General features: G+C 44.2%; 1 protein-coding gene across 1 annotated transcript in view; it reads left to right on the plus strand.

Moving 5' to 3' along the window:
* rptor (regulatory associated protein of MTOR, complex 1) overlaps positions 1-22,827 on the plus strand; it is a 427,059-nt gene that overhangs the window by 35,414 nt on the left and 368,818 nt on the right. The window contains exon 2 of the mRNA XM_078571169.1: positions 1,730-1,780. The gene's annotated coding sequence lies outside the window, so the exon portion shown is untranslated. The remainder of the gene's footprint in view (positions 1-1,729; positions 1,781-22,827) is intronic.

Consider the following 22,827-nt stretch of genomic DNA (forward strand, 5'->3'; position numbering starts at 1 on the left):
GCTCACTCTTTGACTCTGGTTAACTGCACAACGTGGCTGATCAATCTTTTCAAGCGTAGAACTGGATATTCTCTGGAGGAAGCAGACAAAAAGGGCACCCAGGTACAGAAGAAAGACGCCAGGTTTTTCTGACCCTCGTCTCCAAGCCCGCTTTGAATTATCAGACTGGAGGATGTAAAATCGATTATTAAAAAGGGGGCCAAGGTGGGGTGCGGGGCGGGTGGGCATAGTAAGATCCCGTGTCTGAAACAGGTGTTAAACCCTTTGCATGTGTAAATAAAAGGCCTGTCACCTGTCTGCGGTCCTCACTGCATGGTGGGTGCTGGCTGAACTCAAGTGCACACCAAGTGCACACGAGACCTAACTGGCAGTTCTTAAAGGGGCCACCACAGGCTGCAACCAAACAAGGTACGATTTTAAAATAGACTTACCTGAATGTGGGGCAGGACTTTTCAACCCCCCGATGGGACCAAACACAGAGGCGGGCGGGCATGGAACTTTGCACTGCTGGCTGGTGTGTAGGTTTGCTGCCACCATCGGCTTTGGGCCATTTTCCCAGAGGCAGGATGGAGGGTGGCAGAGCTACCTGCCCGCAAGTGCCAGTAGTCAATTGAGGATCATTAAAAGGTCCTTTAAGGCCTATTGTCAGAGGCCAACTAGAATTTTCCAATCACTCTCGGGACTTGGAAGCTAGGCCAGCTGCCTGGAGGTGGCCTCCTGGTGTAGAGTTTGGGGGGGGGGGGACTAGTGCTCCAGCCAGGCTTTAAGGCCCTCCCGCCAGCCTGGCCATATCTGTGGCCACAGACAACTTTCCACAAAGGTGGCTGACTACCGAGTCTATTTTTTTTACTTGAGTTTAAAAAGTTGGGGAGAGAGCACCTTCATCTTGAGGCCCCATTTCTCTCCCTTACCTGAAATGGCGGCCAGCTGCCCCTTCAGTGCTGGGGGGGGGGGGCCTCCTATTGGCTCTCCAACTTTGAAAGCCCACCCGCATCCTTAATTCGATGGTGAGCACCAATTGGCAAATTTGGGGGAAATCACTGCCGGTGTGTGGGGTTGTGACCCTCTTTTGACCCTGAGGTTGAGGTCCCGGACCCAAAAGACAAAATCTTGTCCATGCAGTCAAGAGGAACAGGGAGTGCTGTTCCTGTCACCATACTCGAGAAGTGCAAGATCTCGCCATTCAGGCACAGTTTTAATATGTTGTAATGTAGGAAGTGCAGCAGTCAATTTACAGGCAACAAAATCCTATAAATAGCGGCGAGATAAATGGTGGCATAATCTGTTTTAGTGATAAATGTTGGTACGGAGACAGGGGATAACTCCCCCGTTCTTCGAGTGTAGCCATGATACCTTTTACCTCCACCTGAGAGAGCTGTGGAGGGCCTTGGCTTAATGTCTCATCTGAAAGAGGGTGTCTCCGACCCCTTCAGTACCATAGTGAAGAGACGGCCTAGATTTTGTATTTAAATCTCTGGAGGGGCACTGAATTCGCAACTTTTTGACCCAGGGGTGAGAACTGTACCAACTGAACCACAGTTCATTTAACAGAGAATGGAAATTCAGTATAACAAGGTCCTGGGTGAGAAAGATGGGATATAATGTCAAGTACGAATCCTATTGTGTTTTTCTAGTATCTTCTATTTTTGTTTGAAATTGTCATTTTTTTTATATCAACCCTCACCTCATGCCCTACGCCTACCCTCCCTCCCCAACTCTTTCTTCACAGATTCACTGGGCACAGTAATGTGAGAGAAGAGCTATTCGAACAAGGTGGGAGGTGAGCAACAGAGGCTGCACTTTGCATACAACGCTTTGAAACGACAGAAATACCGAAGTAGATGTTCCACTAATCTGCCTATCACAGGAAAACAAGGACTGACCTTTCCATCCAAGGTCCCTGGTCCCCCAGGGCAGAGACAGACAAGGTGAAAGCATTATTTCCAACTTAAGTTAAAGCACTAGAGTCTGAATGATAAATTTTACACCTAGTATCATTTGCGCTGGGAGAAATGGAGCAGGTATACGTCTCATTCTTTCCTGTTGACATCTGTGCAACTTCCAGCCAAATATGAAACCAACTTTAAACGCTTAGAAATTGCATATACATTTAACACAGAGAAAAGAAATGGTTCAGAATCATCAGTTAACTCATTTCATTTTTGCCCTTAATAGAGGTTTGTCTGTCATTTTCTCTTGGGTCTTAAGGTTTACTATCTCTGATTAATTCAAATCAAAATTCAGTGACAGTGCCATTCGATGGGAAGAGCTGCCTAATCACAATGATAGCCATAACCAGGTTTATTGCATGTTAGTGAGAGCGGCTTTTAATACTCAAGTATCTACTAGTATTTCTGAAATTAGAATAATTTTTTTGAGACTGGCTGACCCTCCCAGTTTAATGTGCTATTTCTTTGTTGACTAAGCCAGTGGCTTCTCCATTACACTGCTGTTCCTGCTGTAAGTGACAGGGCAAGCATCACTTTATATTTTGCTTTATTTCAAAGCCATTTCAAGTGTTCACAAGGACACGATTTAGAACTCAAGAGTCTTGGGTCTAATAATTAGACTGTTAGATGAAAAGAGCTTGTTGACTGCCAAGAATGGCTTTGAAGAGAGGAGCCAACAGACTGAGGCATTAAAATGCCAGTTGATTCTGAAGCCATTCACCTAAGTGTTAGATGTGTTACTTACTTTGATGGAGACAGTGGTGCAGCTGATAATATTGTAATTCTGCTGCTAATGGTCTGCCACAGTAAGATATATATATATAAATGATTGGATATTCAAGTAGAGCAGCACACTCCTGCTACCGCTCTTCATGTTGGCTGAGAGATCTGTTGCTACTATTCAAGTCCAGCTGTAGCTTTTATAGTGTGTGAGCCAGAAGTAATAGGAGGTTCAATAATGTATTTGCAACCACATGCAGAGCACAGGTAAGGCAAGCCAGACTGGTTGGGGTACCAGCACAGATACTTACAAAATAAACTTGCAAAAAATTAGTTTCAAAAAAAAAACTGGAGTGAATTCCCTGAATATGTTACCATATCTCCCCAGCAAGAGGGTTAAATATTTCCATTAAAAAATGTTATTTGCTTAATGACTAGTTTAGCTTTTTAAAAAAAAATTATACTGATTGTATGGCAAACAGACTCAGAAATGTTTCCATTGGCCCATTGCTTGAGATTTTTAGGATTCACATTTGGAATGTCAGGGTCCCAACCCATTTCATTCCTACTAATTAATACAGTGTAATTTGAATGAAAGTAATTGTTATAAATCTATTTTTTAATATACTAATTGGTCTTTGGTGACATCGCTTGGAGACAAAAGCTTTTTTCAAAATGTGTCTGTTGTGCTGTTGCCACCTCTCTGCTTCTCTCTAATCTTTCAATCTCCCTCTCTATCTATCTGTTTTTTATATCCTCTCTATCGTGATGAGACTCTTTATTGTACGTTTCCCTGTGATGTTTTCATTTTTTTTCTTTCTCCCTCTTTCAGTTCCATTTTAGGTAACTTTATCTAGCCTTGTTATGGTCCAGTTAAAATTGCTAATGTGCTGTTTATGAACATGGCTGTTCTCTCACACACACACACACACACACTAATCCACAATTGCTATTTATCTTGATTTAATTCCCAGATATTTTCTTGTGCTGGCAGATTGCCACAGTGGACCTAATACTTTTTTTTTTGTCTGGGGGGGGGAAAGAAATATCCGGCGGTACATTAAATAGCCATAAACATTAATCAAACCTCTCTTCTCTCGCAAATCCCATCCCTATTTTCTCAACCGCAAGCCTGATATAATATGCTGCTGCAGATACCGCAGAATTTTTCAGCTTGTTACTGCATCCAGGATGTCACGTCCGTTGTAACAATCAGCAACAATATCACAGCCTCTCCTTGTGGTTGTACCCCAGGATGCTGTGATTCCAAAATGGGAGAGGGGCATTAGAGTTAGCAAGAGACCCTATCCAAAATTATAACTTCAAGAGTTTTAAAACTGATTGAGAATGAGGACCTGTCTCGGCTGTGAAATTCTAATAAATGTAATGATATCCTGATGGCTTAATTAATTTTGCACATTACAAAGTGATAGTTTAAAAATTGCCCCAGGAAACCAAGCGACACCAGTCCTACTTTATGACGACCATTATTTCTCTAATATCCCACAGACCAATCAGCTTGGTCAGTGACACAAGACATTGCTCAAGACTTCCACCGAGTTTTCAACTGGTTAATTTTAACGATAGTGGCGATGTTACTGGGCTAGTAATCCAGAGGCCCAGGCTAATGCTGTGGGGTGGCGAGTTCAAATCCCACCATGGCAGCCAGTTGAAGTTAAATTCAATTAATAAAAGCTAATCTCAGCAACGGTGACCATGAAACTATTGTCGATTGTTGTAAGAACCCATCTGGCTCACTAGTGAAGAGAACCTGCCATCCTTACCCGGTCTGGCCAACATGTGACTTCAGACCCACAGCAGAGTGGTTGACTCTTAACTGCCCTCTGAAATGGCCTAGCAAGCCACTCAGTTCAAGGGCAATTAGGGATGGGCAACAAATGCTGGGCCTGCCAGTGATGCCCACATCCCATTAAAGAATTAATAAAGCAAGGGTTTTTCCAAATTTAAATATACTTTGCCTATGTAAGTACTGCAGTCTTGTTTTTAAAGTGCTGTTGTCTTAGAATAAGAGATTTACAGCTAGGTTTTGTTCCTGGACACTCTGATTGGGGAAAGTTTGCTCCATCGTACAAGGTAATACTGAATTTTAAATATAATGGCCTGGATTTCACAGTCCACGGCAAAGCCAGCTGACCTCAAAGGAAAACCTCGCTGAGAGATCTAATGATCTGCATAACAAGAGCTTTACCCCTCTCGACATGCAGCGCTCTTTAATGAGGGTTCCCAGCATGGAGATGCAGTGATGCCATTGAGCTGATGAAGTAGCCAATCACATTAAAGAATTCTCACGGTCAGCCAACCAGGAAATGAAAAGCACCAATGTTCAAATCACTTTAAAAAAAAAAAATTTACAGAGAGCCAAATAAAGGTAGGGATGTACACACAGAGATATGGTAGAAGCTGATCTATCATGAACAAGCTGTTACATTTTTTCTAATTTATAAAAATATATTGTGGAGTCATTTAACAACATTCAATAATTATAAAGTTATTTCTTTTCAAGGCCAGGTTGAGCTATTACTCAGAAATAGTCCTCATTAAACAGGACAACTGCTTATGCGCTTTCTATATAAATATGACAGAGGGGACTATTGATTTTTACCATCCAAGGAATAAAAATCAGTTATCAACGGGTGCACTCTTCAATGGGAATTGGAACTGGTCCAGTTGAACTACTCCTATTTGACCAGTTGAACTGGGACAAACTGGCCTTGCCTCACTAACCCAGCCCAGTCCCATCCCTGTTTACCTGCTGAGACCTCATGGTTTGGAATTGGGCTTTTGGTGACTTTGTTTTATTGATCCCAAAGAATAAAAATAAAGCAATAAGTTGACAACAGCCTGGAATGTCCATGTGTCAGAGGCCAAAAGTCTACACATCGTTTTTTTTTAACAGCATAGCAAATTTATTAGGTAAAGTAATAAAAAGTTCCAGGATACTTCACCAGAGCACCATAAAGCCAAATAAGACACCAAGCCAGAAAGGATGATATTAGGGAAGATGGCCAAAAATGGGTTCAAAAAGGTAGGTTTTAAGGAGGGTCAGAAAGGAGGGAAGAGAGGGAGGGAGGCAGCAAAGTTTAAGGAGGGAATTCAAGAGCTCAGGGCCCAGGCAGCTGAGGGCACGGTCTCTGAGCAATCTGTTATGTTCTTCATTCAGGTCGTTTTGCTCTTGAACACGGTCGCACGCCTATCTATCGGCAGGTGGGTTGGCAACCATATACTACAGGTGCAGAGACCAATGTAAGATGAAGCCCATGCTGTTTATTTACACAGGTAACAGAGCCCTAACATGATGTGTGCTTCTCCAACCAGACCCTGCTCTAAACTACTCATTAACATTGTAGCCCGCACTACACAGCACTTGGGTAATACAGTCATGTGGTCAATCTGCTCACATTCTCTTAAAGATGTATTGCACCTCAGATTACCACATCCCTCCCCCTTTACTTGAAAGTACAATTTACAATCTTTACAATATATCAACTATTTACATAAATAATCAATTTACAAATTCAGTCTCTCTGAAGGCTTCTTCAAACATTTCGAATGTCATTAGTTCTACAACTTTGGATGGTTTATCCAAGGCCTCCATCTCAGGAGTTATCTGTCCACTAGGCTCTCCAGTAGGAACCTGTAAGTTTGTCTCTTCCACTCTCTCAGGCTCAATGGATCCTACAGGTACTTCCAAAGCAAGGGGAGTTCCTTCTACATGTGGTGTAGACATCAACGGGAATGTTTTCACCCTCTTTCAGGCCCAATCGTATGGACTCCTGCTGCCCCTCCCCTCCAAGTTCAACAATATGAAGGACAACGGTCAGGAAGGTTCTGAGAATCAGGATGTTGGGAAAGGCTAAATTCAACACAGAATGATCAGCTTTCTGTTGTGTAAAAAAAAAAAATAAAAATTTGGGGGGCTTGTTAGTAATTCCGCTTTTTCTTTCTACATGTCTTTTTTTGATGGGTTTTCTTCTTTAATCTTGGTCTTTTCAATTCCTCTATTGTTCAGACTAGGCTCAGGTATAAGCTCAACTTGAGTGAACTCGGTGGCTGAGTCTTCCAGCATTTCCACATCTGTCAGCTCCTTTGGAAACTTAGAGGTCTCTATTTTTACAGCTTCTTGGCTTTCACGTAGCTGATTCTTCAGCTCTTCCATTCTTTTTCTACATTTGTTGGTTGTTTCCTGGAGAATTAAGCATTGTTGTGTTTTCTCAGTTAATTTATTCTTCATCGCGGCCAGAGATATGCCAGTTTCTTTCTGTTCTTGTACCTTTTTAGTGTAACAAATTGGGACCTGAGGGAATTTTGCAATATGCAAAAGTCCTTCAACAGGTTTTCTTTTTCGTTTTGGAGGTTACTGACTTCAACTCAAACTCCATCTTGAAGCATCACCTCCATGAGTTCCTTTTTGTTGAGGTTTTATTTGCTCTTTTTTCCAAACAGTAACATTTCCTGCTTCTAATTGAGATCTCAGTAGTCTCTCAAAATTAATCTGTCTTAACCAGTTTCTTCTGAGGAGACTCGGTCCTCTGCCTGCTATCACTATTAGGGGTAGATTAGCAGACTGGCTTCCATGCTGTACTGGAACCTTGCATATATCTTACTCATATGTCTTCACCAGTATGTGTCTTTAATTTAGCATCTGAATTTTCCAGATTTAGTGAGTGGTCTCCATTCAGATATTTAAACGTATGTTCCCCTATAACTCTCGTGGATGCCCCTGTATCCACCTCCATTCGGATGGGTTTCCTGCTGACTTCCACTGTCACATGGATTGGCTATGTCTACACATTTTTAAGCTGTGTCGTGAGTAAATATCTGACTGTTTCTTCTGGTTATGTGGATTTCATGATTTCTACCTTTTTGTTTAAAATTTTGTCTCAATCTGTCATTACAATATTGCATAATGTGCCCATTGCGATGGCAGTAGAAATACTCGATTCTTTTAAATTGTTGTTCATTTGCAAGCTGCCTGGTTCCATTTCTGCCATTATTATTGTGGTTTTTCTCTGTTAAACCATTGCTTTTTGCTGGTCTGTTAATGGTGGCTGTTTCTCACCTTTCCACGGAGCCCTGCGCTTCTGTGCCATTTCTAACCGGTGCTTCCCTCCTGACACAAAGGACGGCGCCATTTTGTGCTCCCTTAATTGCTTCCGAATCCCTGACTGCGCTCTCCATTGCGAGCACCAACTCCAGCGCCTTGCTGAAGTCTAAATTCGTTTCTGACGACAACTTTTTTTGAATGGCGTCTTCGTTGATCCCACATACTAATCAATCTCTTAGTATGTCATTAATCGACATCCCGAACTCACAGTGCTCTGTCAGTTGTTTTAAGGCTGCTACATAGCAAGCGACTGTGTCTCCAGGGGTGCGACATCTCAAATTGAATTTAAAACACTGCATTGTTACCGAGGATTTCGGCTGAAAGTAGCTTTTCACAAGATTTACCAACTCATCAAAGCTCTTGGAATCTGGGGCATTGGGTACCGTTAGACTACGTATGTTTTACTGCCACATCTCAATAAGAGGATCGCTCGCCTCTTCTCCTCCCCCAACATGTCGTTGGCCAAAAAGAAGAACGCGAGGCGTTCAATATAATGTGACCAGTCATCGGTGGTCTGATCAAACAGTTCAATGCAGCCAAATTGTGGCATACTGGAGGGAAATAACTTTGATATCTACGGTGAGGGATGTACTGCAAGGCACATCTGATTCACTTCTGTGGAATTTTTGAGGCTTTCCTTGGTGTCATCAATTGGTTGTGCTTTGCCTTGTCGACAGTTGTTATGTTCTTCAGTTGGGTAACTTTGCTTGTGAACACGATTGCACACCTATCTACCGGCGGGTGAGTTGGCAACCGTACATTGCAGACGCGAGACCAATATAAGATGAAGCACATGCTGTTTACTTACAGAGATAACAGAGCACGAACACATTGTGTGCTTCTACTCTAAACTACCCATTAACATTGTAGCCCACGCTACACAGCACTTGGGTAATACAGTCACGTGGTCAATCTGCTCACATTCTCTTAAAGGTGTATTGCACCTCAGATTACCATCCAATTCAAATCCAAAATGCTCAAGAGGCCAGGATGACATGAGTGCAGATATGTCAGGAGTATTGTGGAAGTGCAGGAGATTACAGAGATAGGGAGGGGGCAAAGCCATGGAGGGATTTGAAAACAAAGTTGAGAATTTTAATATCAAGACCTTACCAGGAGCAAATGTAGGTCAGTGAGCACAGCTGTTCACCACCAGAAAATTATTGAAGTAAGGGGACATCAATGAATGCTCATGTTATGGTGATATTCATTTACTGAGCTGTTCAGGTGTACATGAGATGAGGAAAGTCTTGTTTACAGTGATGGTGGCTCTGACTCCTACCCTTTATTTTAACCTATTTAGAGCATTCTAAAGTCACTATATTTTTGGAGCCCACCTACTGATTCATAAAAACAGCAAAAAAACAGAGAGCAGTAAAGGCCTGGGCATGTCTGAACATGGTGTACCATGAGCCTATTCAACACTGCAGCATCCCAGCTGAGGGAGAGATGTTTTATTTTAACTCACATAGCATCATAGGAGGCAACCATTTGGTGGGGACTGCAGCCACCTTGCTACCTGATCACTGAGTTGTGTATGGAATGGAACCCTGTCACAGCCCCTCACTCCAGTAGGCATTGCAGAAGTGTAAACCTAAATGCTCTCACTGCTGCTTAACTATATGAGAAGTTCTCCAACTCAATCCAACTTCATATTTGCACATAGTGCCCATATGCACATCATCAAGCAGGACTAGCTGCCTGGTGCTTCTCCTCCCCTGCCTATCCCAGGACAGTGACATCTACTCCAGTATCATCTAGCACCAACCTAGTTCACATCAGTTAACTCAGTATAGAAGCAGTGAACTCCCCGGTCTGTACACATGGAAATTGTTCAACTGTATGACCAATAAATGTAATTATTTTTTATATTTATTCATTCACAGGATGTGAGCATTGCAGGCCAGGCCAGCATTTGTTGCCCGTTCCTAATTTCACTTGAGAAGGCAGTGGTGAGTCACCACCATAGTACATGTGGTGTAGGTACACCAACAGTGCTGTTAGGAAGGGAGTTCATTCCTTTTAGGCTTTGTAGTGGTTTGATACAACTGAGTGTCTTACTAGGTCATTTCAGGCTAAGAATCAGCTGCATTGCTTTGGGTTTGGAGTCACATGTAGGCCAGACCAGTAAGGATAGAAGATTTCCTTCCCTAAAGGGCATTAGTGAACCAGATGGGTTTTTACAACGATCATTTAAATGGTCACCATTAGACTAGCTTTTAATTCCAGATTTATTAATTGAATTTAAATTCCACTAGCTGCCACAGTGGTCGGATTTGAACCCGTGTTCAAATTAGCCTGGGCCTCTAGGTTACTAGCCCAGTGACATTATCACTATACCACTGTTCTCCTCATATGGTAAGAGTATTTATAAACCAAGCTGTGTACAATACTGAAAGGTATCTTGTTATATGAAAATTCTGCAGAGCTGCAGATTTCAGACTGAAATCATAGAGATGCTGTATTTTTTTTGCAATCTATATATTTTATGGTCAAATTAAATTAAATTTGTGAGATAATGTGAAACATTTTGTTGCTTTTAGTCCTTCAAATTTATTCGGTGTATCCATGGATACAGGTATAGTTTCAAATTCAGTGTTTGGACATTTGGAGCAGAACAGAATTACTTGGACACCTTCAATTAAAAGCTGTAAGTCAGTGGCTACTAAATACTCAGATGGGAACAAGCCTTTGTACAAAAGCCTGATACAAAAATACACTAATGGCATAAAAATCCATGCAGCACTGAAACCAACACTGCACAAAATGTCCTGTGCTGTTTGGAGTGAGCAGCCTATCCAAACTGAGGAAATTAAATGTCCCAGCTTGGAGAGAGACAAACTCACCTGTCAATTAATTCCTGTCTTAACACCACTCAGTTGATGTAGGTTTTAATAACAGAGCAATGTGCTGAGACTCAGGTAAATAATAGAAGAGCGCTGAATTATGATGCAGTATAATCTGCAGAGATGCTTCTGCATCCAATTATTCTCTCCCATGTTAAGGTTCTTCTGTCGTAGCCAATATTTATGTACGTTTATAGAAAGATGGAACTTGCATTTACATAGCGCTTTTCACAGCCTCAGGGTGTCCCAAAGTGCTTTACTGCCAATGGGGTACTTTATTATAGTGTAGTCACTGCTATAAGATCAGAAAAACCTTTAAGAAAAATGTGTACTTAATATATTGCCTTAATGTAGTGAACAGTCCAAGGTGCTGCACAGACATCGAGCAGCAGAAGGAGAACAATTTGGGGGAGGTGACTGAGGAATAGGTCAAAGAGGCTCTTGAAGACAATGGGAGAGAAAACAAGGGTGTTAGGGGAGCTTAGGGACTGCCGGGCAGCATCGTAAAGACCTCAGAGGGTTCAGCTACCAATAGTGGGTCAGAAGGTGGGATGGATGCATAGGCAGGTCAGCATCAGAAGACCATAGGGCATTGACTGGACCGTAGGGAGATGAGATTGCAGAAGTAGGTTGGGTGAGATTTTGGGCTGATTTGTGATGATAGATAAAGGTTCTGAATGCATTGGAATGGAGAGATGGAGGAAGTTTGCAACGGTATAGGTGATGGTCATGTGGGAGTTGGTACAGGCAAGGTGGCAGAACTTTAGATGATTCAGGGCAGATTAGAGGGTTTCAGCAGAGCTAGGCATGAGTTAAAGATAGAGGGGGATGATGCTATGTAGATGAACATACTTGGAAGTAAGCTCACCTAGGAGATCAAAAGCAGCAGGTGTATGGGTGTTAATTATATATTAATTATGTTTAATTATATGCAAGTGGAGGGCATTAGTTGTGGTTTTACTTGAACACATATAAAGAGACACTTACTATAAACTGTGTGTGGTTGAGTTAGGAGGCGTATGCTTGTGATGTTTCACTCTGTCAATAAATAAAGATTGGCTCCAGTATCATCCTTCACCAATGAGCTTTCTGGGTCGAAACACATGGAAAAACTACCAGCTGAAAGTTCCCCTCCAATAAAGTTACACACCATCCTGACTTGGAAATATATCGCCGTTCCTTCACTGTCGCGGAGTCAAAATCCTGGAACTCCTCCCCCAACAGCACTGTGAGTGTACCTACACCACAAGGACTGTAGTGGTTCAAGAAGGTGGCTCACCACCACCTTCTCAAGGGCAATTAGGGATGGGCAATAAATGCTGGCCCAGCCAGCGACACTCACACCCCCTGAACAAATAGAAATTATGTATAAGATATGGGATTTAAAGCTCAGCATAGGGTCAGTGTAGCAAGGAATTGTAACATTGGTCTGGAAGCAAATCTTACTCATTTGGTACTTTTAGCAACAGTATGTAAAATTTGCACAAAATTCTCACACTGATTTTATTAACCAGTGGATTGTCATATCTGATATAGCTCACTGGCCTGAAAACTCTTGAGGATATATTTGCTAAAATGGGTTATTTTGTAGCAGTAACCGAGCACAGAGATCAGAAGATATATTTGTTTTGCTTTTACTGTCAATAATTGGTTTCCACACTCTGCTTTTAGTCTGTATTCAAGCTTGGTCATATGGAGGATTTTTTTTTGCATTAGCAGAGTGCCAGTGACATTGTTAGAGTGAAACAGATTATAGCTGTTTTATAGCAATGAGAGTGCTATGATGTACATACAGTACCTTATCTGGCCTGCCCATTAAAGCAACTGGTCTAATTGCTGTCATTTCTGAGATTAATTAGAGTTTACTTACCATTGATAGGTGAAGTATGCAGACCGTAGGTGGTTATAAATGGCCAATTCCTGGTCATAAGAAGCCAAGATGAAATAATTATCCCCCTTACTTGGTTTTTATGCTTTACACAATTTGTGTGATGTCTGAATTGTGACTGAAAAATTAACCCATCCTGAAAAAGCACTAAGTTTATTTTCATGGCTGTTGACCATGCTGTTTGAAGGGAGATGTACAAAGGCTGGTAAGGGATGTAATGGACCAGATTTTCCTCTCCAGTGCTTGGCTTATAGGCTCGGCGAGTCAGAGGAGCTTAAAGCAAAATCGGGCAGACACTGCCCATAATGTTCTGGCCTCTATTTTTGCTGGAAAGGAATCTGAGCAGCTGTGAGCAATGTGCCCTGCAATGGTCACATAGTGAAGAGGAAAATGTGTCCCAGTATTTTCACCCTGCCAGTGGTAATCGTTGTTATTTCAACCCATGTCAGCTGAGTAAATTTGCTGTGTTATAGTGAACGGTAAATGGCACGGTCGTGGTAAATATCAAAGGGCATTCCAGATCCTTACCTATCTCTGAGCAATGACACTGTTACATGACGTGGGGCAGAATTTGATGTCCTCTCCAGTGACGTGTTTGATGGATGGTGGCCATTTAATCAGGCGGGAGAGTGGCAGGTGGGGTCCCTGCGCCTCCCCATCTCCACCCCGATTAGATCCATGGCGGGAAGGCCCGTGGACAACTGTCCAGCACCACCGCCAATCGAGGCCCTTAAGTGGGGAATTAATGCCCACTTAAAGGCCTTGTCAAGCCATTGCTGGTTTTAATGCATTGGTGGGCAGGGGGCTCACTATGCCAAGCAAACCTTGTTGGAGTTGCTTGCAGGCTTCTGGGGCGGGTTGGGGGCGGGGTGGGGCACCTGATCTAAAGACACTTGGTGGCTGATTGAGGGTCTCAGCATTGGGAAGGGGAGGCCAGCTGAGGGGCCCCCTGTACTTATTGGCATCCCCCACCCACCCCCAATCCTGTGGCCCCACCCCACATCTCCCATCCCGCCATCACTCACTTGTGACCTGGGATCCAGCGACAATACTAGGCCTCAGGTGACTGTAGTACCGGTAGCAGCCACCACCTTCCCAGTGGCATTACCGTTCAATCGAGCTGGCGGCCTCTGATTGACTGGCAGCTCTCCGTGGGCAGGACTACTGGCCCCCAGGATCCTTGATCCCAGGGAAGGCCCACTGCTGTCTAGCTAAGTGCTTGAGTAGCACTCAATCTGGTGGGCCTTCCAGAAAAGAGGTGACACGGGGCACTCGCCAGCCAGCCAGGAGGTGAGACCCACATTGCCTCCATTAAATACCACCCTTGGAATGCAGCGTCTGCTATCGCACAGGCAAACCTAGCAAACCACTTGCAACAAAGCAAGATTCCCATGTGCAGCAATGAGATCAATAGCTAGTTTCTTTGGCTGGGAGAGGAAATGTTGGATCGCTACCGAAGCACTGTGATTTAATGGCAGTCTGAATTATGTGCTCTAGTTAGGGGTAACTGAAGTGACAAAACTCCTGGGCCTGAGGTAGGACTCTACTACGTGAGTCAAGCGGACACCACTTTAAACAGACATAAAGTGTGGTTAGCTTGAACAGTCGCTAACCAGGACACTTGTTGATTGAACATTGTATGATTAAAGGTCTAACTATTTGTGACAAATTAGTGACAATATGCACATTGTGAGCAGAGTATACCCTAACTTCTTGGAACAATGTCCACATCGCCGAAAAGGCCTCAGTGCCTAGTCGCCCAGACTCCAAGACAGTTCACCATTCCCTTGAATCTTGATTCACTTTGCCTTTCCTGTGACTGCTTGTTACCTGAAAAGTTAAAATACCAAATCCTCTTGTGGTAAAGTATTCCAGCCAGCTATCATATTACGCTAAAAGAAAATACATTGTTAATTTCTTTAAGAGCGAATTAAACATAGGAACAATGACCTCATGCCTAAAGCCTTATGAATATAGCAAGAATTCAATTTCCAAATGATATGAAAGTGGTAATAATATTTTGGGAAGGACTGTGGGACATACGTGAACTCTTAAAGTGATTGACTCCTTTGAAATTATTTTTCACACCTTGGCTTCAGAAGCAGAAATTAATGCCTGCCAGAGCCTGTCTGTCCACCATCGCTTCTGTTTTCCAACTGGAGTCCTTTTGGTATCATGCAAAGCTTTTAAGTGGTATAGCAGACCTGAATGTTACTTGTTTTGAAATGTAGCTACTGGGTGTTTGGGTCTGTGTAGACAATGCCTAGGGTCGAGCTGAGGCACACAAAGACAAGTGATTATAGAGTCCCTGTGGCCCAAAGAACCAGTCCCCTCACACGGTCCTTGTGCAAATAGCTCGATTAAAGAGTGGCTATCCGAGACCTTTAAGCTGCTGTAGCCATTTGAATGCTACAGTAGCACTTGGGGACTTCCACCTATCATCCCTTGCCCAGGGTCTGGCTCCCAATTGCGGACACAAAAAGCTCCCGGAGCCCAGCCACGATAGTGGATGGATTTGGGGAACGGCAGGGTGAATTCCGGATATATTTCCAGCAGTGGTCGTGTCTTGAAAGAAAATCTCGCCTCCTGGGCCCTTCTAATCCGTCTCTGTGCTGTCCCAGCAATTGTAACCAATATTGCGCTTCCTTCAAGATTCTTGTCAAGTTTTACTTTGAAGAGATTTAACCTAAATCTTCCTGTGGTAAGCTATTCCAGCCCAGCCATCACATTCTCAGTGTGTGCAACATCAATGCATTCTGGCTGAAAATCATGTTGCCTCATACTGCAAGCTAAAAATTCAACAACGCCAATTTTTGGGCCTGGAACTGCGAAGCGCAATTATTTGTTGCCTGATTGAGATGATGCATGCAATCTTCGTGCTGCCTCATCATCAGCATAATTGCAAAGTTCAGCCCAGAGCTAAACCCACTGCCGACTGGCTGCATGCGCAGCAGGGGGCCCAGGTAGCATGCTTGGCTATAGCATGAGTTGCAGCTAGGCTGCACGTCTTAAAGGCAGTGTGCACTTCTTAAAGGGGAGGTCTATTCTGGCTGCAGCAGCTAGTGGAGCGGTTCGACAAAGTGTTCCAGGGAAGGGATAAAATTCCAGTGGAACACTGGGTCAGAGAGAGGGCTCCCTCTCTGATGCAATGTTGGAGGCCTTAATCAAGGATGTGTAAAGAAAGGGGGAGAGCGTAGGCAGTGTTTAATGGAGGCGGAAGTTTCACCAACCAGCTAGAAAGCCGGTGAGGGCCCTGCATCATCTCTTGTAGGGAAGGCCCGCCGAATCAAGTGCCACTCAGGCACATGACAGGCCAGTAGCAGGTCTTCCCTGAGATCAAGGACCCTGGGGGCAAAAGTCCACCTCTCAAGAGCTGCCAGCCAATCAGAAACTGGCAACTCCATTGAACTCCAGCGCCACTGGGGAGGCAGTGGCTGCTGCCAGAATGACACCCACCTGAAGCCTAGGATTGTGGATGGACCCAAGCCACAGGGGGATTAGCAACAAGGGAAAGGGGTGGCTCCCAGTGACTCCTTGATCAGGCACCAGCGGTGGCAGGATGGGGCCCTTAAGTGGACATTAACTGCCCACTTAAAGGCCTCAGTTGGTGGCGGGGTGGGAAGACTGACCGTGGGCCTTTCCACCACGGACTTAATCGGCACATTGGCAAAGCCAGGTGCCTGCTCCTCCTGCTTGTCTCTGGTTCAAGAGAAGATGATGAAGCCCCCCTCTCCTGTACAGGGCCTCAGTCACCTGCCTCTGCAGCAAAGTATGTGAAGTTGGCAACGTCATTGGCCCAGAAGGATCCTGAGGTGTAGAAATTGAGACCCACCGTGACCTTGAGAGTCTCTTGTCCGGCTGTGCTGCTGTTGGCCCAGTTGGAGGAGGTGACACAGTTCAGTGAGCAAGTACTTGGTGAAACATAAGCGCCTCAGACAAGTGCTGTCTGAATATGTTAGGTGGGTATGGCCCTCTATTGAGAGCCCTCCTCCTCCTCCCTCTGTGCCACAGCTTCTCCTCTCTGCTCCCTGTGCACCATCTTCCTGTCATGCTGCAGCCCAAGAGGGACTGTAACTTTAGCCCCCATTAGTGAAAGCAGGCTTCCTGCTGACAGATCCTCAAGCTCCGCTGGCTCCCGGGAGATGCCCAACACCCCACCCTTCTGACTCCAACAACCCTGGAAAGAAGCTCCAGCAACACAGTTACACAGTGGGCGGCAAACAAAAGTCAAAATAATCTCACCAGAACGTCCCACAGTGATCCCTTTGAATAGCACGTGCAGCCAGCTGGGGTTAGGCTTGTTGGTAGGGGGCAGGTGCTAAGGGGATTAGGGTAGGGTAGGGGAGGGATTGGGTTAGCAGCAGGCCATGTGATTTTTGTAGGGTCTGGAGGAGCACTTTTTTTTTGGGAGATACCTCCGGACGTGCCTTTGATGATTCGTGGCTAGGCCTCTCAATGCCAGGGACTGGCATTTGCCTCATGTTCATCACCCATTTCTCCTTAACAATTGCAAGTGGGTTCCACAACAGGTAGGTGGCCCCAATTTGCATATTGAGACAGCCTCCTTGATTTGGGTGGGAGCGGTTCATGCCTGTTTAAAGGCCTTCCTGAGAGTTGATTTAGGTGGGCAAATGAATGCACGTAGTCCGTACCTGATTTCCAGCAAGAAGCAACTGGCTGACAGTTGTATCTGTCTCTTCCTGTGTATTCAGCAGTGATGCAGTGCAAGAATTTGTGCCTCATTTATTCCAAACCTACATGTTTTTGTTAAAACTCAAGTGGTTCTTGGTATAATTTCCAATGATTGCAGAGAGTTGGTTGTCATGTCAGCCATTGGTCAGGCCTCTGCATGAAGTCCATTTTCCACATCCCATAAACCTGAGCTCCTCCAAAGCTCTACTGCCCCATCCTAACTTGCACCAAGACCCAATCACCCACCCACCCCGGTGTTTGTTGTCCTACATTAGCTCCCGATTCAGCAACGCCTCAATGTTCAAATTCTCATCCTGCCACAGCCTCACCCCTCCCTATCTCTGTAACCTCCTCCAGCTCCACAACCCTCTGAGATATCTGTATTCCTCATTGGCACCTGAGCCTTCAGCTGCCTGGCCCTACCTGTCCTAATAGCTCCTATGTGACTCAGTGTCAAGTCTTTTTGGTAGCACTCCCATGCAGTGCCTTAGAGCGTTTTACTGCATTAAAGGTGCTATATAAATGCAAGTTGTCATTGTTTGTTACACATGCACTGAACTCTACCACCACCTCCAACAATGTAACCAGGTGACATACACATATACCCACTTGCTCACTGTTACAATATGCAGCCAGTGCCAATGCTGGGACCGTCAGTCATGGGTACAGAGTGTCAAATATCCCCAGGAAACTTTCATTTGATCACCTTCTGTCTCTAGCAATACACTGAGCCATTTCTTTCCTGTTATACATGTACTTGGACATTCTGAGCCAATGGCTGTAACTAATTCGAACATTCTGTACCTGAAGAAAACAAATAATCGATCTCGACTGGAACACTCCTGATCCCAACTGAAGCAAGTAGCACACAGCTTATCAAATGAGGAAACCTCATATTCCATAAACTGAGGCAAACTTGATGCAGAAGGAACAGTTCCTCATTCTCCGAGTCCTTTGATTTGTTGATATAAGCTCTCCACCTGCATTTCCCCACCTCTACCTGAAGGTGTTCAGTTGTACAGCGTTGTGGTTCCACAGGTAATGATCACTCGCTGATAGCTCACTCAAGTAGTCATTCATCATTTATGGGTTGACAGGTTGTTTATAAACAGTGGGGTGGATTACTGCTCAAGCCAATACTATCCTGCCTGACATCTACATGCACACACTTCCCTGCAGGTCTCAATGGATAGCAATAAAGAGCCGGCTATGAATAATAATAATGAATAATAAGGAATAGCTGCTTTCCATTCCTTACACCACGTCTCACCCATAGTTCAGAGCTCAGTTAATACATGACTATTCAACTGAGCTCAGCTAATGCAGCCCGGATCAAAGATCAAAACAAGGTCAGTCTTATTCTGAATGGTTCACACTACAAGGTGCACTGGCCAGGAAAGACGTTGAGTGATTTTTAAAAATGTGCTCATAGACCATATCTAACCGTGTCGTGGGTGTACCAACAACGGTTCAAGATGGCAGCTTGCCACCTTCTCAAGGGCAATCCTGGATGGGCAATGAATATGCCTATAGCCAACGATGCCCAAGTCCCAGGAATGAATAAAAAAGATTCTTTTCTCTCCTTGCCCTCTCTCCTCCAACTTCTGTATTCTTTCTTCCCTCAAGCTCACCCTTCACGTAAATTCCCCTCACCCATATCCTCAGCCACCACCTTGACCTTGTACCTCTATGCCCTTGCTGATTATCAACAAGGCCATTTCTGACCACTTTCTTATCTGTCTTTCCCGCCAAACCGCCCTTTTAGCCCAATCCCACCATCCTTTCCAACTACCCGGGAATTGATATCTCCCCAATCTCCCTCAGATGTCTTCCTGAGCCGCACCCCAGCCACCCCCGCAATCTCCAAGCCCCAGCGATCCTCCCTGATCCCCCGTGATCACCTCTGGACCCCTTCTCCAACCATGCTGTATCCACTTATCCTGCCTCACGATCTCTATTTGAACACCGCAGCAGATCCTCAGCCAAGATATTTTCTGGAGAACCTTTTCTGTCCAACAGCCTGTCAATCAAGCTGGCTTCCATTTTCAAAAGCATGCACGCCTGGAATTAAAACTCATCAACACTTGGGAAAGCCTAGCTTCATGGCTATAATTCAGCTCCAAAACCTGCCCCCAGTAGGTATTCAGGTTAATTATTCTCTAGCCTTCCACGTTGGCCTCACATCCTTCCCCTCCCAGAAACTCCATTTGTCCAAAACTCAGCTAGCCATCTTTTGTGATGCCCTAAATCCCTGTCATTGCTGACTTACATTGTCTGTCCTCCACTGAATTAAATTTAAAATCTTTGTCCTCATCTCTAAATCCCTCTATCATCTGCTGCACCCTGTGTCTGCAATTTCCTTTACTCCCACGCACTCTGATCCTGTGACTCAGGATGTATGCACCCTCCCTCCCTCTCTTTGCTACACTATTGGAAACAGAACCTGTTATGTATTTTAAGCTGGAATTTTTCCTCAGTATGTTGCTACATTTCACTTTGATGCCATAACTCTACTGACCTCAGTGGGAGAGAATATGCATGCAATGACATTATTGCTGTAAACGCAAGCAAAGCTTTACTCAGTTTCAAGAGAATAATTTCTGTGGGGTAGAAATTATATGGTGTCAAGATCAGAACACTTCCATTGTTTTGACAGGTCAGCCTATATTTTCTTAAAACAAATCTATGTAATCTAGTATCAAATTAGTTTCATAATGTGCCTGGCATATAACAGTGACTTGAATTCATTGATTGCACACACATTCATATTAATGGCACAGGGGTTAGTAAGGCTGGCTGTGTGTATTGGAAAGACTGCCACTATGGGGGCTGCCAATCTGTGCACTGCCCAAGACAAGTTACAGAATATAATGGAACATTAGCCAGGCAGCATAAGTGACAATTTGATTCAGCAAAATGGCACATTAAGGACCAGTTTATTCAAGTGAGGTAGGAGTAAAATTTACTTTTAGGCAAATGTGGTCCTTAAAACAACTTCTAATCCTTTTTAAAACCTCAGTTTGGATATCTACATCATCCTAAATAGTCTCTCTTTACCCATGATTGTGATCGCTGCCTGTTCTTTAAGGAGATTCCTTGTCAATTCTCCCTTTTCCTCAATCTCTGCAGGACCTCAGAATAACAGAATAGTACCTTGAGCCTACTCAGTGTGGTCAGAACATTCTCTCGTGAGCCTTGTGTTTCCACAGGCATTGACGGATAAATAACACATCTGTTCCTTTCCAATTCTGCCAGAATCTACGCCTGGCCCTCAGTACAGTAAGTGCAAAAGCTGGCCTGTTTCTCTCTCCTCCTTTGCAAGATTGTGCTGCAGCTTTTAGACTTCACTGCTCTTAATTGGGGAAACATCTGGCATGTAAACACATTTACAGCTACTTGAAAGATCCAGACTTTCGTTAATAAGGAGGCAGAGAAGAGGAAGGATGGAATAGTTGACAGCAGATCATGTCAAGCTGTAAAATATGGGCCAGTTGGAGAGTGATACCATATTCACTAACATTTTAATGACTGTACTTTAGAGATAGGGCACCATTCCATTAATTCTGTTCCACCAGACCATCTCGTTTGCGCTGCATTTATCATTATGTATAGCACGAGGTCTATTTTTTTTGAGCCCTCCACAGTCCATATGACGCTTGCATCGGGCCATCATAGGAGAAGACAAGTTAGTATTAATATGCCAACATTTTTAAAAGTAGGAGCACGGGTTGACTACCTTAAAGGCGTTGCATAAGTGCAATTTGCTGTTGTGCTGTACATCACCATGAAATTTGTTACCATTTACACCATCTCTAGATCCATCATCTATTTCTTTACTTATCCCATTTCCACCCCCTTTTACCTTGTACCATCATCCTTTTTATCATTTAATCTTTCCTGCCTTCCACCCGTTCAAAGATCTTCCCATTAGTTCCTTCCTGCCCACCTCCACCAGCCCTCTGCTACTCTCTCTGCTTCAGTATTTGCTTAAAACCTGTTACACCGCTAACTTTTTCCAGTTCTAATGAAAGGTTGTTGACCTGAAACGTTGGCTCTGCTTCTCTCTCCACACGATGCTGCCTGAAGTGCTGAAGATTTCAAGCGTTTTCTGCTTTTTGTATTGCCATGTACGCCCATGCTTTCGACCATTACATCACACTTGGACCCCTTTCTGCTGAAGGAACTGACTCTCGCCACAGGTACCAGCAACACTCTGCTGCCTCAGCCAAGTGGCTGTTGCGCAGCAGTCGCTAGTGAGTGGCACCGGATTATTCAACCAGGCAGTGTGCCAGCCAAGCCTGAATCTGTAATGAAAACAGAAGGTGCTGGAATTGTTCAGCAGGTCAGGCAGCTTAGCAGAATTCAAGTTTCAGGTAATTGACCTTCTGTCAGAACTGAGCTGTGGCCTTTCACCAGGAGCCTGATTCAGTCCTCACTCGACACCCAAACATTAACATCTAACCCTCCAGAGGCCGTCGAGAATAAAAGGAAATCTGAAAATAAAAGCCGGTGATGCCTGAAGCTCTGGCCTGAATTTTCATAAAGACCGGGAGCCTCTCTGCCATTACAAATGTGGCTGCGGAGGCTGGATTCCAGATCTGCAAGTCCCGTCCCTGAACACGGCACCTACAACCTTTGCGGTGGGGTGGTGGGGGGTGGGGGGGTGGGGGGGGGGGGTGCGCGCGCGCGTGGGGGTGAATAGGGATGTGTTCCAAATTGTACCTACGTGGTTCTTGGAGGCAGCTGCCCATATAACACAGCAGCTGCCTCCAGTCATGTCAGATTTTTGTCTGCTAGGAGTTGGGAATGTGACATGTACACGTCAGACCTGGCAGGAGCAAGTCTAACCTTTGTAGGGTTGCTTGGGTACCCCTTTTGAAGAGATAAGTTACCCTTTTGGATATGGTCCTGGGACACGTTTGGGAGAGGTAAGTTGCCCTATGGGATTGGTAAAAGCAGACATGAACGTGCATAAAAAGTGCATAATCTCATTGGATCTGTCAAACTAATTAGAACAGTCATGCTCATTGGAACTGTCAAAAGGAACCACCAAGCTGTCAAGGCATTTAAAACTCTTTTCTTTTAAATATTTGAGGAAAAAACAGTCTGCAGTGTTTTAAAAAATCAGTACTTGCTATTTCACTTTGTCCATTGGCCTGAGGGTTATCATTACTGGATTAGAGCTGCATGACTGACTTCACAGACTTCCTTTGTCACAGTCGGGTGCCTCTCTGTTCACAGTTTGATTGACATTATAGATTCTTTGAAGTGGGACTATGAATTCCAATGCTTGTTTTTATAAGGGATTAAAGGAAGTCAAATATAGTGAATGGGTTTTTTTTTATCAACGAGGGTCTTTTTTTAAATAGTGAATTCTTCATAGACACTTAATAACTTTATTTAATCTCATCTCAGCCCTAAGATCTGCCCACGGCAGATACTGAATGAGTCGGCATGTAAGATGTAAAGGCAAAGAATGATGTTTGGGGGGAGTGGTTTGGCGTGAGTTGGCACTAAGTTGGAAAAGGGGCTATGAAGGGCTATGGGGCATGGATAGAGAGGCATAGGTTTGCATGGAAGGTATGAGGGGCCATGGGATGGGTAGAG

The sequence above is a fragment of the Cetorhinus maximus genome, chromosome 24, assembly GCF_964194155.1.
Source record: "Cetorhinus maximus chromosome 24, sCetMax3.hap1.1, whole genome shotgun sequence".
Lineage (NCBI taxonomy): Eukaryota > Metazoa > Chordata > Chondrichthyes > Lamniformes > Cetorhinidae > Cetorhinus > Cetorhinus maximus.